The 15986-nt window shown below is 43.8% G+C and overlaps 3 non-coding genes across 3 annotated transcripts; all 3 read left to right on the top strand.

The window, feature by feature from the left end:
* The first annotated feature begins 1724 nt into the window (after window positions 1-1724).
* trnal-cag (transfer RNA leucine (anticodon CAG)) lies at window positions 1725-1807 on the top strand. Its single transcript has one exon. It is a non-coding gene; the product is annotated as a tRNA-Leu (tRNA).
* A 10335-nt stretch (window positions 1808-12142) lies between these two features.
* Window positions 12143-12215, top strand: trnan-auu (transfer RNA asparagine (anticodon AUU)). The gene has a single exon. It is a non-coding gene; the product is annotated as a tRNA-Asn (tRNA).
* Window positions 12216-12293: 78 nt separating this feature from the next.
* Window positions 12294-12376, top strand: trnal-cag (transfer RNA leucine (anticodon CAG)). The gene has a single exon. It is a non-coding gene; the product is annotated as a tRNA-Leu (tRNA).
* The last annotated feature ends 3610 nt before the right edge of the window (window positions 12377-15986 follow it).

Genomic DNA, 15986 nt, shown 5'->3' with positions numbered 1-15986 from the left:
CAGATGGAGTTCAGTGTGGGGTAATCCACTTTGGACCTATGGTCAGGGTATTTTCCAAATGGTAAGAAGCTCGGAACTGTGGAGAAGCAGAGAGAATTAACTGTTCATTTACATAAATCAGTAAAAGCTAACGGACGGATACAAAAATAATTTAAAAGGCGAACGGAATGTTCGCCTTTATCTGAGGGGGCTGGAATATTACGAAGTGGAAGTTTTATTACAGTTATGTAAAGCTCTGGTTAGACTGCGTCTGGAGTAACTGCGTTCAGTTTTGGACACTGCACCTCAGGAAGGATAGATTGGCCTTGGAGGGGGTGCAGAGCAGATTCACCAGAATGTTACCGGGGCTAAAAAGGTTAAATTATGAGGACAGGCTGCATGGACTGGGCTCGTATTCCCTCGAGTATAGAAGATTGAGGGGCGGCCTGAGCGAGGTGTTTAACATGTTTAAATGAGTCGATAGAATAGAGAGAGAGAGAATCAATTTCATCTGCGGAATCAAGAACGAGGGGGACATACCCTTAAAATTAGAACCATGCCATTCAGGTTCGAAATCAGGAAGCACTTTTTTACACAATGGGCAGTAGAAGTCTGGAACTCTGTCCCCCAAAAGACTGTGGATGTTGGGGGTCAATTGAAGCTTTCAAGACTGAGATCGATAGATTTTTGTTGGGTGAGGGTATCGAGGGAGAGGGAGCAAAGGCGTATAAATGGATTTGAGGTACAGATCATCTATGATCTAATTGAAGGGCGGAGCAGGTGTTCGGGGCTGAATGGCCTCCTCCTGTTCCCAATGGAAATGTTGAGAATATGTTTTGTTGAGGCTGTGACGTCAGGGTTAATCCCTGTCCCAACAAGGCGGGCCACATTTGGGAGTTTAATAACTTTGAAATGAACATTTTTCTTTTGTGACTTGTGCAACTTCGATCAATTGAATAGTTATGCAAGAGAATCATTGCAGTCATTCTAATTTATGGCTGATAATCAAAGCAGAGGTTTCCGTAGTGTCGTGGTTATCACGTTTGCCTTACACGCAAATGGATCATGGGCCGGAACATTATGTCGGGGCAAGTTTTTTTCCCTCTGTGAAATAGCCAGTCCTGTTAAATTTATCACAAATCCGTGGTCTCACGAGCACTGAACATTTTAAACCGAGCCCTTAAAAATACAGTGTGAAAAATGAGAAGGGATAAAAAGTTCATCGCACAAAAGAAATTATTAAAGTTTTTCAACTTCCCTCAGTAGCCTTTCATTCTGCAAAATAACGTTATTGGTTAATAAATGGCGATGAAAACAATGATTGTTTTTTTTTTCTTCCAACTGAGTTTGAGTACTTTCATGCGATTAATATAACAACTGTTCAAACGTTAGTATCCTGATTGGGAATTGAACCCCGACCGTGGTTATAAGTGCGCTAAATCCTAACCACTAGACCATCAGGGAGCACTGTTGTGAATTTTATCAGATGTAACATGGATTTCTCTTTCTCTGTGATTCAGCTTTTAATTCTTTTCAGTTCCTGATTGCGGATATTCCCGTGATTAAATAGGAATAAAGTACAATAGGTTCAGGAAAACCCGGGGAGGTGGCATCCCGCTCACCGAGCCTCTCCAGCAGCATTTATCTGACCAAGCACTGGAGTGAGTGAAACTGTCTCCGGGTGGCGGGAGGGGGGGGGGGGCTCTCAATGTGGAAAGGGTGGCGAGTGAAAAAGAGATTTATCAGTCAGGATGGCCGAGCGGTCTAAGGCGCAGCGTTCAGGTCGCAGTCTCCTTTGGAGGTGTGGGTTCGAATCCCACTTCTGACATCCTATTTTATTTGTAGCTTGAGCTGCAGTTGATTTTTCGGCCCAGTTGATTTGCTCTTCCCGCAATAACCAATCCGGTCTCCATCCATGGCACGTTTTGAAGCCCACCGGCTCATCCCGAAACCGAGCTTTAACGAAAATATGCTGGAAACACAAGGTGGTCATTCAAAAACTACAGAGAACAGACACTTGGGGAAATGTACCATCAGAACAAGAAGTGGGCTGTTTCGCCCCTCGAGCCCACTCCGCCATTTGATTAGATCATGGCTGATCTGTGATCTAACTCCATATACCTGCCTTTGGCCCATATCCCTTCATACCTTCGGTTGGCAAAAAGCTATCGATCTCAGATTTAATTTTTAGACTGCGCCCCCTCGTCCTAGAATTCCCAACCAGCGGAAATAGTTTCTCCCTATCCAGAAAATGTCAATGACACAGTCAATGAAAGGTGCAGTTCACGAAGGCGACTCACCAGCACCTTCTCAAGAGCAATTAGGGATGGGCAATAAATGCTGACCTTGCCATTGACACCCACATCCCATGAATGAAGACAAAAAAGGTCGCCTGCATGGCCGAGTAATTTCATCCTGCTAAACGACGGGAAGAATGAAACCATCGGTTTCAGTCCTCGATGTCTTATTTTTCATTACACACTAATACATAACACAGATACACAGAGATATATTGATAATCACCAAACAGGTACACCCAAATGTATTTATAAGTGTCACAGATGCAATCATATGTATTTATAACGAGATATATCATATTGTAAAAATAATCAAAATAAATTTATAAATGACACACATAACATAAACACTCATTTTATAAAGAAGCATGACATCCATTTATACACATCCATTGTTTAAATTTTCGCAACGTCTTGTTAGCAGTCCTGAACAAAGTTCACACATCGAAAGTCTCAGCGTTTTTTCAGATGCTGCCTGTCCTGTTATGATTTTGAGCAGTTCCTTTCCTGTGATGTGATGATTCTGGGTGCCGGGTGTGTGCAATTAGATTTGATACAGTCATGCTGCCGCGGACAGGTGAAGGCTGCTTCTGAGGCTGCCTGACACCCGGTGGGAGTGGGCGGGGATTTGGTAATCTGAAATAAATGAAACGGTGTATGAGAAACTTACATAAAGGTAAACATCCACGTCCCTGCCATCAGACTTCGAAGCGCAACGATAGCGCGTCTGATTCCACATCGGGAGGTAACGTGTTTAAGTCACGTCGGGGTTTTCCATGTATTTAGCGCTGGTAGGAGTCTGAGTAATTCCGGAAATCATTTTGCATTCCCTTTTCAACAATAAACAGAACGATGCTCTGAATTCTGCCTCACTAGTTCTCCAGCGTCAGGGAGAGAAGCGTCTGATTCCCTCATTTATTTATTGCAAGAAACAGACACAAACACACTTATTAATTCAAAATCAGCCTGCAGCTCCACACGCACAGAGATAAACACAGCCAGAGAGACAGGCAAACACCGGGAAATAGACAAACCGGTTTCTCAGAGAATTGCCTGTACCTCCACGGTCGAATGGAAGGGCGCGATGGCCCCAATGGCCTGCTTCTGAGCTGCATCCTTCTGTGATTCTGAACTCAGCCCCTGGGGCGGAGCCAGCAGCCGCCTCGCTGCAATAACAGACCAAATGGAAAACCTTAAGCAGGCCCAGCTAGCTCAGTTGGTAGCTTATGAGACTGTTAGGGTCGTGGGTTCAAGCTCCACCTTGGGCAAATTCTGTTTTAAACTATTACTCTGCTTTCGCGAGTGAACCCTCCGCTTGCTTGACTGTCAGTACAAGAGACGAGTCTGTAAGTGCCGCATCGTGTGCAATGTTCAAAACTTTAAAAGGAGCAGAAGTTTTTTCGGAGTTCAGATACACAAACCTCTCTGATGAGCCTGAGATTTTGTCAGAGGTTGCTGCCTCCCCTCCATCTCTTACCCTCTGACGAGGCACTTGCTCCGGTTTCAATTTACAAACTGGGTGAGTTGGTGATCGGGTGTAGGAGAGCTGGTTTGTGATCTGAGTAGGAGACTCAGCGGCCCCGGGTGAGACAGAGAAAAAAATCAGTCCAGGCCCCGGCTCCAATCTGCGGATGTGGAAGAAAACACGGGTGGAGGGTGCGGTGTGAGGTCCCTGTCAAACCAACTGCCCGAACAAAACTGGCCACATTCACAGAATCAGAATGGCTGCTTCCTGAGGCGGGGGGAGGCCGGTTCATTTGGAAAAGGATCCGGACGAGAATGCTCTGATTCATAAGGTTAGGGGAGGGAAATTAGGGAGCTCCTTCGGAACGTTAATTACTTGAAAATGAAGCCTTTTTCCTGTGTAACTTGTGTGGTTTTGATGAATGAAATGGTTGTAAAAAGGCATCCGTGGAGAAGGATTGTGAGCTTTCAGGACTAGAGGGGAAATTAGGAGATTTTGTTTTTCACACAGAGGGTTGTTCCGATCTGGTAGCCACTCCCTGAAAGGGTGGTGGAAGCAGCTTTCATAGGAACTTTCAAAAGGCAATTTGACAGGTACTTGAAGAGGACTGATTTGCAAGGTGACGGGGAAAGGGCTGAGTTTTTTGGGACTAAATTGGACAGCTCTTTCAAAGAGTAGGCAGGACAACACGGCCGAATGGCCTCCTTCTGTGCTGTAATATTCTATGATTCTATTCCATGATTTTAGTGTGGGACAGGAGAGATGTTGTTTAAAGAGAAGTAAAACTGTCCCAATCAGAGCAGAGAGAGATGACTGGTCAGTTCCCCTCTGTCCGGTATAAGTCACCAGCGGTTTTTTTGTGGTGTAGTGGTTAACAGTTCGCTTTACACGTGAACGGCCCTGCTTTCGATCCTGGGCGGACAATTTATATTGCAGTTGCTGTTCAAATTCTATGTTAATGACTTAGATGAGGGGACCGAGTTTAATGGATCCAAGTTTGCTGATGATAAAGAGATAGATGGGAAAGTAAGCCGTGAGGAGGACGCAAAGGGAGGTGGACAGGTTAAGTGATTGGGTAAGAAAGTGGCAGTTGGAGTATAAGGTGGGAAAATGTGAAATTGTCCACTTTGGTAGGAAGAATAGAAAAGCAGAATATTTTTCAAAAGGTGAGAGTCCAATAAATGTTGGTATTCAGAGGGAGTTGGGTTTACTTGTAAATAAATCACAGAAAGTTAACATGCAGGTACAGCAAGCAATTAGGAAGAAAAATGGTATGTTGGCCTTTTTGCAAGGAGGTTGGAGTATAAGAGTAAGGAAGTCTTGCTGCAATTAAATAGGGTTTGGGTGAGAACACACCTGGAGTACTTTGATGTAGTCCGCATAGATTTTAGCAAGGCTTTTGACAAGGTCCCAATTGGCAGACTGGTCAAAAAAGATGGAAATGCACGAGAGAGGGGACAGAGGAGATTTACGAGGAGGTTGCCATGGCTGGAGAATGTTGGCTGTGAGGAAAGATTGGATAGGCTGGGGTTGATTTCTTTGCAACGGAGGAGGCTGAGGGGTGATTTAATTGAGGTGTACAAAATTATGAAGGGCCGAGATAGAGGCGATTGGAAGGACCTATTTACCTTTGCAGGGAGGTCAATAACCAGGGAGCATAGATTTAAAGTGATTGGTGGAAGGATTAGAGGGGAGCTGAGGGGAATTTTTTTCACCCAGAGGGTGGTGGGTGTATGGAACGCACTGCCTGAAAGGGTGGGAGAGGCAGAATCCCTCGTTACATTTAAATAATACTTGGATATGCACCTGAAGTGGCGTAACGTAAAATGCTACGGACCGAGTGCTGGAAAGTGGGATAAGACTGGGTGGCTTATTTTCGGCCGGCGCGGACGCGATGGGTAGAATGGCCTCCTTCTGTGCGGTAAATTTGCCATGATTCGACAAAATTTGCGTTTGTTTTTTGTAAAAGCAAAATTCCCTAACCGAGAATCGAACCCAGGCCACAGCTGTGAAAGTCCCGAATTCTAACTACAAGACCACCAGGGAAGCCATGACAAACTTTCAAATAAATCTGGGAGTGTTTACATTAGGTACAAATAACATTTCTGGTTTCGTGACTCTGTTATTTACAAATGTATTATTGTATTATTTGTATCATTTATTTATTTATTGGGGTGTATATATAGTAAAGCTACTTTTGGCGCTGATATGAGTCTGTATAATTCCGTAATTAATGCTTCATTTGCGTTTTCACAATAACAAGTCTGTCTCACTTGTTCCCCAGTGTCAGGGAGGGAAGTGTCTGATGCCCTCTTTTATTTAATGTTAAAAACAGAAGACAAACACTCGGATTCGTTCAATATCAACCTGCAGGTCGACAGTGACACAGAGATAATCACAGCCAATGATATGGACAGCCAGGGTCGAGTTTACTGAAACGACAGACAAGAGTGGTTGCAACTTCCAGGCCCGGCCAACTCATTCGGCAGCACATGAGCCTCTTAAACTCAGGGTCGTGGGTTCGAGCCCCACGTTGGGCGAATGCTCTTTCAAACTGTTTCTGTTGCTTTCAGGGGCAAACCCCAGCTCTGACTCCCCCCGACCTCCCGTGCAGTATGACCGCGCCCGGGCTGATTTCTCTCTCTCTCACCCGGGACCGCTGAGTCTGCTGTACCTTGATCACCAACTCACCCAGTTTGTGAATTCAAACCGGAACAGGTGTCTCGCAAAGGGCAAGAGAAGTTGGGAAGGCTGCAATCTCTGACAAAATCTCATTCCCATTAGAGGTTTGTGTATCTGAATCCCTAACACTTTCTGCAACTTTTAAAAGTTTTGACATTCACTGCACAGGACGCGGCACCTCGAGACTCGTCTCTGACACTCACAGTGATGCGTATGGCCGTTTTCACTCGTTAAACAGAGATTGTGACATTGTGATATTGTCTTAGACTCCCTCACCAGCGGAAAGGTTTTGTCTATCTACCTTTCAAAATCCTAAAAAGCCTTCTATATTCCAGGGAATACAAGTGTGTAACCGCTGCTCATAATTTAACCCTTCGAGCCCTGCTAACGTTCTGGTAAATCTGGGCTGCGCTCCTTCCAAGACCAATATACCCTTTTGGAATAAAAGGGAATAAAACTTGAAATGAGCATCACTGAGGATCAGTTTTCTCTCACTCAAAGTTTCGTGAAGTAAAAGATACAGCTTTTCAATAATAAGGGAGCAGCCATTGTCGCCTTTTTTGGCAGGAGAAAAAAACTCCTACCTGGATTTTTATGGAGAGCAAGTTTCAACATAACATTTATGCTCTGGAACCTTTCGTGTGTTAAAGCAAACGCGATAACCGCTACACTACGGAAACTGCTACTATTTCATTAACAACAATGGTGAACTGACTTACTCTCCTGTCTCTGTTCTGATTTGGAATGTGTTGCTTCTCCGTCCAGCAACACTTAACATGTTACAAAACAGAAGGAGATCATTCGGCCCATCGTGCCTGTGCTAGCTCTTTGAAAGTGCTATCCAATGGTCTCACCACCCATAAGCTCTTTCCTCAGAAGCCCTGCAATTTATTTTCCTTTTCAAGTATTTATCCAATCCACTTTTGAAAGTTACTATTGAATCTGCTTCCACCGGCCTTTCAGGCAGCGCATTCCAGATCATAACAACTCGCTGTGTAAATTATGTTCCCTCATGTCGCCTCTGGCTCTTTTGCCAATTACCTGAAATCTGTGTCCTCTGGTTACCGACCCTTCTGCCACTGAAAACAGTTTCTCCTTATTTGCTCTATCAAAACCTTTCATTATTTTGAACACTTCTGTCAAATCTCCCCTTAACCTTCTCTGCTCCAAGGGGATAATCCCAGCTTCTCCATTCTCGCCATATAACTGAAGTCCCTCATCCCTGTTACCTTTCTAGTAAATCTCCTCTGCACCCTCTCCAAGGCCTTGACATCTTTCCTAAAGTGCGGTGCCCAGAATTGAACACAATACTCCAGCTGCAGCTTAATCAGTGTTTTGTAAACGTTTGTCATAACTTTGTTGCTTTTTTACTCGATGCCCCGATTAATAAAGTCCATTTCACAAGGCTGTCTATGTCCTCCTGAAGTCTGATAGTATCTATCACATTGTTTGATCGATTCCCGAGTTTCGTGCCATCTGCAAACTTTGAAATTATACCCTGTACACCCAAGTGCAGGTCATTAATGTATGTAAGAAAAATGAAAACTTTTTGCAGTGTGACTTGTGTGACTTTAAGCCGAGTTTATAGAACATCTTCTCATAATTTAAGGCATCGCACCCTGGTAACAATCTGGTGAATCTGTGCTGCACTCCTTCCAAGGCCAATATATCCTTTCAGATTCAAAGGGTATAAACTTGAAATAAGCGTCACTGTGGATCAGTTTTCGCTCACTCAAAGTTATCTGTTGAGTGAAATAAAAGAAAGCGCTTTTAAAGAATAAGCAAGCAGCCACTATCGCCCCTTTTGACAAGCCTATTTTGTGGCACTTTATCAAACGCCTTTTGAAAGGCCATATACAAAACATCAACCACATTGCCCTCATCAGCCGTCTCTGTTAACTAATCAGAAAACTCAATCAAGATTTGCCAAGAAAGCCACAGTGGCTTTCTTGTCCAAATGACAATTGATTTTGTCCCGGATTATCATTTCTAAAAGCTTCCCACTACCGTGGTTAAACTGACTGGCCTGTAATTGCTGCGTTTATCCTTTCACTCCTTTTTGAGCAAGGGTGTAAAATCTGCAATTCTCCAGTTCTCTGGCACCAAACCCTGTATCTAAGGAGGATTGAAAGGTTATGGCCAGGACGTCTGTAATTTACACCCTTACTTCCCTCAGCAACCTAGGATGCATTCTATTCGGACCAGGTGACTTATCTACTTTAAGTACAGCCAGCCTTTCTAGTATCTCCTCTTTATCAATTTTCACCCCATCCAGTATCCCAACTACCTCCCCTTTTACTGTCATTTAGGCAGCATTTTCTTCCTCGGTAAAGACGGATGCAGAATACTCATTTAGTACCTAAGCAATGCCCTATGCCTTCATGTGCAGATCTCCTTTTTGGTCCCTAATCGGTCTTACCCCTCCTCTTACTACCCGTTTACTATGTATATGCCGATCGAAGACTTTTAATGACTTGATGAAGGGATCGAGTTTAACGTATCCAAGTTTGCTGATGATACAAAGCTAGGTGGGAAAGTAAGCTGTGAGGAGGACACAAAGATTCTGCAAAGGGATATAGACAGTTTTAGTGTGTGGGCAAGAAGGTGGCAGATGGAGCAAAATGTGGGGAAATGTGAGGTTATTCACTTTGGTAGGAAGAACAGAAAAAAAGAACATTTTTGAAATGGTGAGAAACTATTAAATGTTGATGTCCACAGAAACTTGGGTGTCCTGGACACCTGATCTCCAGGTTGTACTTACCTAGTATAAGCATATAAAACCTGATGACGGAGAAAGGCTAAATAAGCACGAAGACATGAAACAATCCTTGGTGGTTTCTGAGAGTCAGCAAAGTCGGATGGTTTACGATCATGAGTTAAGATCAGTGGTGCTTACGTACAGAACAATGTAACCGAATCGTATAAAGATAGGGCATGCTCCCTTCTCAAATGTTAGACCTCTCAATAGGGGTCAGTCAGAAGTCCATTGCCACAGGCAGTCCGCAAAGGTCAGGTCTGATATATCTGGATTCGCAGACAGGTCAGGTTGTGTTGATTGCTTGACATTAATGTAATCTGTAGACAGTTATATTATAATAATAATCCTGTTGAATGTAATGTTGAAGACAGCTGAGGTACAATTCTGTTGTAAGTCAATCTACTAAACTTGCTATTTTGTAACCACTCGGGCTAAAATCTAGCGGAAGTTATTGTTGATGAATTAACAACCCATAGTTGCCACAGTAACGGGAGAAATCCGCTAACATTCACTTTATATATAAACATCACACCCATAGTTTATATTTTCACACGTTCTCTTTTGCAGTTCTAACCAAAGTCCAAACATCGAAAGTCCACGTGTTTTTCAGAAGTTTCCCGTCCTGTTATGTATTTTGAGCAGTTTCCGACAGACAGAAACATCACACCCACAGTTTATATTTTCACACGTTCTTTTTTGCAGTTCTAATCGAAGTCGAAACACCGAAAGTCTAAGTGTTTTTTAGAAGTTTCCCCTCCTGTTCTGTAACTTGAGCAGTTTCCCACATCCTTTTCCTGTGATGTGATAATTCTGGGTGCAGGATGAATGTAATTGGATTTGCTGCAGTCCGCTGACAGCAGGCGATGGAAGCGAGCGCCATGCTGCCCTGACAGGTGAAGGATACTTCTGATGCTGCCTGACATCCGGTGGGAGTGGGCGGGGATTTGAAAGCCAACCCATTCGACCAATCTTGGAGCTCAAAAGCGGTGCTTGACAAACATTGATAGAAACAATCACCCATTAAAACACGCAGGCATCGTAGAGCAACGGTAGCGCGTCTGACTCCAGATCAGAAGGTTGCGTGTTCAAATCACGTCGGGGTCACAGTTTTTTCCCTGAGAGCCGGTTCAAACAATTCTGCAATTCAAGTTTTCTTTGCGTCTTCACAATTCACAGAACCCTGCTCGAAAGTCTGCCTCGAGCCGGGAGGGAAGCACCTGATGACCTCATTTATTTAATGCAAATAACAGAAGACAAACGCACATCTTCGTTCAAAAACCACCCTGCAGGTGGACACATAGTGAGATAAACACAGGGCAGAGATGCAGACAGTATCCGGAAACATAGGGAAATAGACAAGAGAAATAGATTGAGCGCTTTGTTATCAGAAAATTGTCTGAACCTCCACGGTCAATGAAAGGGCTTTTGTTGGTCGGTTTCCCATTGAACCGGAGAATTCGGGAGAACTTGGTGGATGGTTGGTTCGTATTCCCTTGTCCCCCACCATTGGAAAAGGTTTGTCCATCCCACCGGACTAACTCCTTTCAAAAGCCACTCTGTCCAAAGCCAATATATCCTTCCAGATGAGAAGGGAATAAAACTTGAAAAGAGCGTCACTGTGGATCAGTTTTCTCTCACTCAACATTATCTGTTTAATGAAGTAAAATATGCAGGTGACAAAGAATACGGCAACAGCCACTCTCTCCCTTTTTGGCAGGAGAAGAAAATCGATCTGTCTGTTTGTGGAGACCAAGTTCAAACATAATGTTTCCGCCCGGGATCGAACTGGGGACTTTTACGCGTGTAAAGTAAATGTGATAGCCACTACACTACGGCATGGTATGTAACACAATGGGTAGCTGAATGGTGTGCTCTCTCTGCTCGGACTTGGAATGTGTTCTTTCCATTGCAGCTGGAGACACAGATCGTGGCTACTCCCCCTTATCTTTAAAAACTCTCAGGGTAGTGGGTTTGAGCCCCACGTTGGGCGAGTACCGTTTTAAACTTTTATGCTGCTTCCACCCGCCCCCCTCCGTCTCACCGCACATGATGGGGCCGCGCCCGGGCTGAATCGCTCCAATCAGGTTTCCGCCCCTGTCGCAGCATGAAATGGTCCTTATCAAAGTCACAAATTATACCCTATGTGACTACAACCATGATAAACTATCCCTCCTCATCCTTCTCAAATACAATATCTCACCGTGCTGTTTTGCTGTTCGACTAGTTTCCTCTCTCTGCTCTTATTTGGAATGTGTTGCTTTTCCATCTGACAACACTTAGTATCATGGTATTATGTTAGTCCACAAGAGGAGATCATTCGGCCCATCGTGCCTGTGCCGGGTCAAGCACACGTATTCGTTCAAAATAAGTTCAGAGACAGATTGAGTGTTTTTTTTATCAGAAAATTGCCTGAACCCCCACAGTCCACAGCTTTCCTCCTCGCTATCAACCACACGGCCTACTTTTATGTCAACCGCAAATTTCTCAATCATGCCCCCTACGCTTAAGTCCAAATCGTTAATGTATACCACAAAAAGCAAAGGACCAAGTACCGAGCCCTGCGACACCCCACTGGAAACAGCCTTCCAGCCGCAAAAACACCCGTTGACCATTACACATTGCTTTCTACCACTCAGCTAATTTTGGATCCAATAAGCCACATTCCCTTGGAGCCCATGGGCCTTTACTTTTTCGACCAATCTGCCATGTGGGAATTTTTCAAAAGCCTTGCTACAATCCATGTAGACTACATCAATTGCGCTACTCTCATCGATCCTCCTTGTCATCTCCTCGAAAAATTCAATCAGGTTCGTTGGACACGACCTCCCCTCAACAAATCCATGCTGACTGCCCTTGATTGGTCCGTGCCTTTCGAAGTGACAGTTGATCCTGTCCCTCATTTGAAATGGAGTCTTTCTCCTGCTTGCTGCAATAACAGATAAGGCGGTTATTAGTACTCAGGCCTGGCTAGCTCAGTTGGTAGAAAATGAGACTATTAATCTCAGGATCGTGGGTTCGAGCCCCACATTAGGCGAGGACCATTTTTAAGTTTCATGCTGCTATCACTGGCCAACAGTGCAGAAATAATGCAGAATAAAACATGGTATTGGTAGTCAGAATGGCCGAGCGGTCTAAGGCGCTGCGTTCAGATCGCAGTCTCTGCTGGAGGCGTGGGTTCGAATCCCACTTCTGACATTGTTCATTTTTACCAAGACGTGGAAATATTTTATTTGTGGATTGGGCTGCAGCTGATGATTCAGCCAAGTTGATTTGCTCCTCCCACAAAAGCAACTGGCTTTGTCATGCAGATGTGACTTGAGAAGTTTTGAATGGTGAAATGTTTGACATATTAATGACCGGGACAAAGAAATAGAACAGCAGTGGGAAACATTTAAAACGATGATCGATAGAGTCCAGGAGAAATATATCCCACGACAAAGCAAGAAAAAACTAGCCAGAAATGATACAACAGGGATGAATAAAGAAATAAGGACAAAATTGAAACTAAAGAAAAAGGCACACACGAGACAATAAAGGAGAGAGGGGAATGTGAAAATACTGGGAAAGTAGTCTAAAGAACTATTGGAAAGGCAAAAAGGAATATCAAAAAAGCGAAGTATTCTGGACACATCAACAGCCAAAGAAAATTTAGGATTGGAATAGGGCCACTAAGGGATACACATGACAAACTCACAGGCAATGACAGCGAAATGGCAGAAATATTAAATAATCACTTTGCTTCAGTATTTACCAGGGAGACTAATATTGTGGGCATGACAGGAGAAGAAGAGATCAAAAAAAATATAAAGACATTTAAGATCGAAAGGGGGGAGATAATTCATAAACTAATCAAACTTAGAGAGGAAATTTCCTGTTAGGAGCCGAACGACAGTTTCAAACCGCTCAGCCACGCTAATTTCCGTATTACTGTTCAGGAGCTCAGTTCACAGGGACACGATTTTTGCGCTCCATTTAGAGAGGCTTATTGGCAGGTGGAAATTGACCTATTAATAGAATCATAGAAAAGGACAGCGCCATTCGGATGCCATTCGGCCCATCGTGCCTGTGCCAGCTCTCTGAAAGTGCTGTCCAGTTAGTCCCACTCGCCTGCTGTTTCCCCATAGCCCTGAAAAAGTTTCCATTCAAGCGTTTATCCAATTCCCTTTTGAAAACTGTGAGTTAAGAAAAACAATATTGAAAGGGGTGCTGGGGCCTCCGCAGAGTCGATGTAGAGTGTGTGATGATTGAAGTTATCAAGATGGTTGCTTTACACATGGTATGTTGTGCAATCATCCTGAAATATCTTCAATATCCAATACAAATTGAATTGCAAATCTGACGGACAAACACTGGAAAACAAGTCACGAGTGAACGCAAATCATCTCGGACCCGTTTTCAGCCTCACCGCACTTTAAATAAAGTGAAATAACTTTGCATTGAAAAGATTTGGAACTTGCATCTGTGCCTTTATCTGTTCCATTTCTTAAAGTTGCTGGCGTCTGATGATGAACACGCCTCTGCTCCCTCCATTGAACAAGAAAGGAGGTGTTTGACGTTGACGGGACCTGTTGGTTCTGAGCTCATTCTTTACATTGAGTGGGTTCGCGTCCTTCAACTTTAGCCCAGCGGTGAACTTCGCAGCAAACAAGTTCGACACCGTCTCACCGCGGACGCTGACTGCCATGTTTATTGTAAACAATTTTACAACACCAAGTTATCGTCCAGCAATTTTATTTTAAATTCACAAGCTTTCGGAGGCTTCCTCCTTCTTCAGGTGAACGTTTGTTGGAAATGACAAACGTTTCCAACAAACGTTCACCTGAGGAAGGAGGAAGCCTCCGAAAGCTTGTGAATTTAAAATAAAATTGCTGGACTATAACTTGGTGTTGTAAAATTGTTTACAATTGTCAACCCCAGTCCATCACTGGCATCTCCACATCATGCCATGTTTATTGTTATTTCTTTCAGACCTAAATAAATAGTGACCGTGATTTTAAATTTGCACTCAATGATTTTTAGGTAGTCTCCTTTCAGTGTTTCAAAGGCGACCCCTAATTTATGATAGTCCGGCCATTTCACCAGCCGTGTTGAAAACAAAACATGTCTCTGCTTTTCGCGGCTTTTTTCGAAAGGCAAAAAATATATTTCCCGTGACCTCTGAAGGATGGGCAAGTACATTTCAGAAAGCTGAAGCAAGTTCACCGAGCTTAAATCGTCTGACCACGTTAAAGGCGATATATACAGATATATATATATATATATATATATATATATATACAAGTAGTTGCTGTCTGTTTCTGTGGTTGTCTTTTTTCTGTGTGTCTCCATCTGCAGGTCGATTTTGAATCAATACCAGTATTCGTGTCAGTTTGTTGCATGAAATAAATGAGGGTGTCAGGCGCTCCCCTCCCTGCCACTGGGTAGGTACTGAGTCAGGGTTTCGACCAAACTTCTGTTTTGTTTTGTGTGAAAAAGCAATTGAAACCTTCGTTCGGGAATTATCCAGTCTCATGTGAGCGGTGAAAGAAACAGTGACCCCGATGTGATGTGAACACGCAGCCTTTTGATCTGGAGTCAGACCTTTGCGCCACGCACTCTGAAGACAGGATCCTGGATGTTATTATATTTTTTGAATGTTTCTCAAACACCGTTTCATATATTGGTTAAATAGATAGGGCTTATCAAATCTCCGCCAGATCCCACCAGGTGTGAGACAGTCTTGGAAGCAGCCTTCACCCCCAATATCACGCTGGCATTCATCGCCTGCTCCCAGCGGACTGCATGAACAGGGCTGGGAGATATGGACTTTGTTCACATCATTCAGCAATGTGAATCGTTAAATATTTAATCATTTTTAATGGGGACAAGGTTTACAAAATGCTCCCGCCCAGTTCCGAACCGGGGACCTTTCGCCTGCTCGGCAAACGTGATAACCACTATACTACGGAAAACTGATGCTTCAAGCTCTGTGATATGGATATAACCCCTCAGCCAAACTAATTTCCGTATTGCTGTCCAGGAGCTCATTTCACAGGGATACATTCACTGCGCTGTATTTCGGAAGGCTGCAGAGAAGGACAGGTAGCGATGGTCAGGCAGGGAATCTCAGAGCATCGCGCCGACACAAACATTTCACTGTTTTATTCATGTACCTGTTATCTGACCGCAGTTTAAACTATTGCGAATGGCATGCTCAGATGATATTGTTCATTGAGTGTTTTCTTGCTCGAAACATCAGCCTTTACGGTTAACAGCCGAACGCGCTAACCGATTGCGCCACAGAGACCAACCGGTGCGGTTTCTTGCAATATACACGAAAGCAGCGTGTCACCTGGTCAAAGTTTCATGTTGCAGCCACAGAAATGTAGTTGTCCATTATCAGTGTTACTTTTCCAGAAATAAAGGAAGGAACATTGTTTGTGGAAACATGGAAACGGTCTGATCTCGCTCACAGCATCGATATCACCGCCAACCAGCTCTCCTGCAACCGGCGCGCTAATCGCTGCTTTGTCTGTTACTTGTTAGCACTGCGGGAGAGCCTTCGTCACACGGATTGCAGCGGTTCAACAAGGCGGCTCACCACCACCTTCTCAAGGGTAATTAGGGATGGGCAATAAATACCGGCCTCGCCAGCGACACCCACATCCCATTAACGAATAAAAAAAAATATTAATTTCAGATTCTGCTTCAGTTTGAGGTGCTGTATTGGATTAAGCTGTTGTATTTGTTTGAGGTACTTTATTGCTTTGAGATACTGTATTAGATTGAGATGCTGTATGAGTTTGAGGTATTAATTTATGTTTCA

This window comes from Heptranchias perlo, unplaced genomic scaffold (assembly GCF_035084215.1).
Source record: "Heptranchias perlo isolate sHepPer1 unplaced genomic scaffold, sHepPer1.hap1 HAP1_SCAFFOLD_50, whole genome shotgun sequence".
Classification (NCBI taxonomy): domain Eukaryota; kingdom Metazoa; phylum Chordata; class Chondrichthyes; order Hexanchiformes; family Hexanchidae; genus Heptranchias; species Heptranchias perlo.
This window is presented reverse-complemented; position numbering and strand designations above follow the sequence as displayed.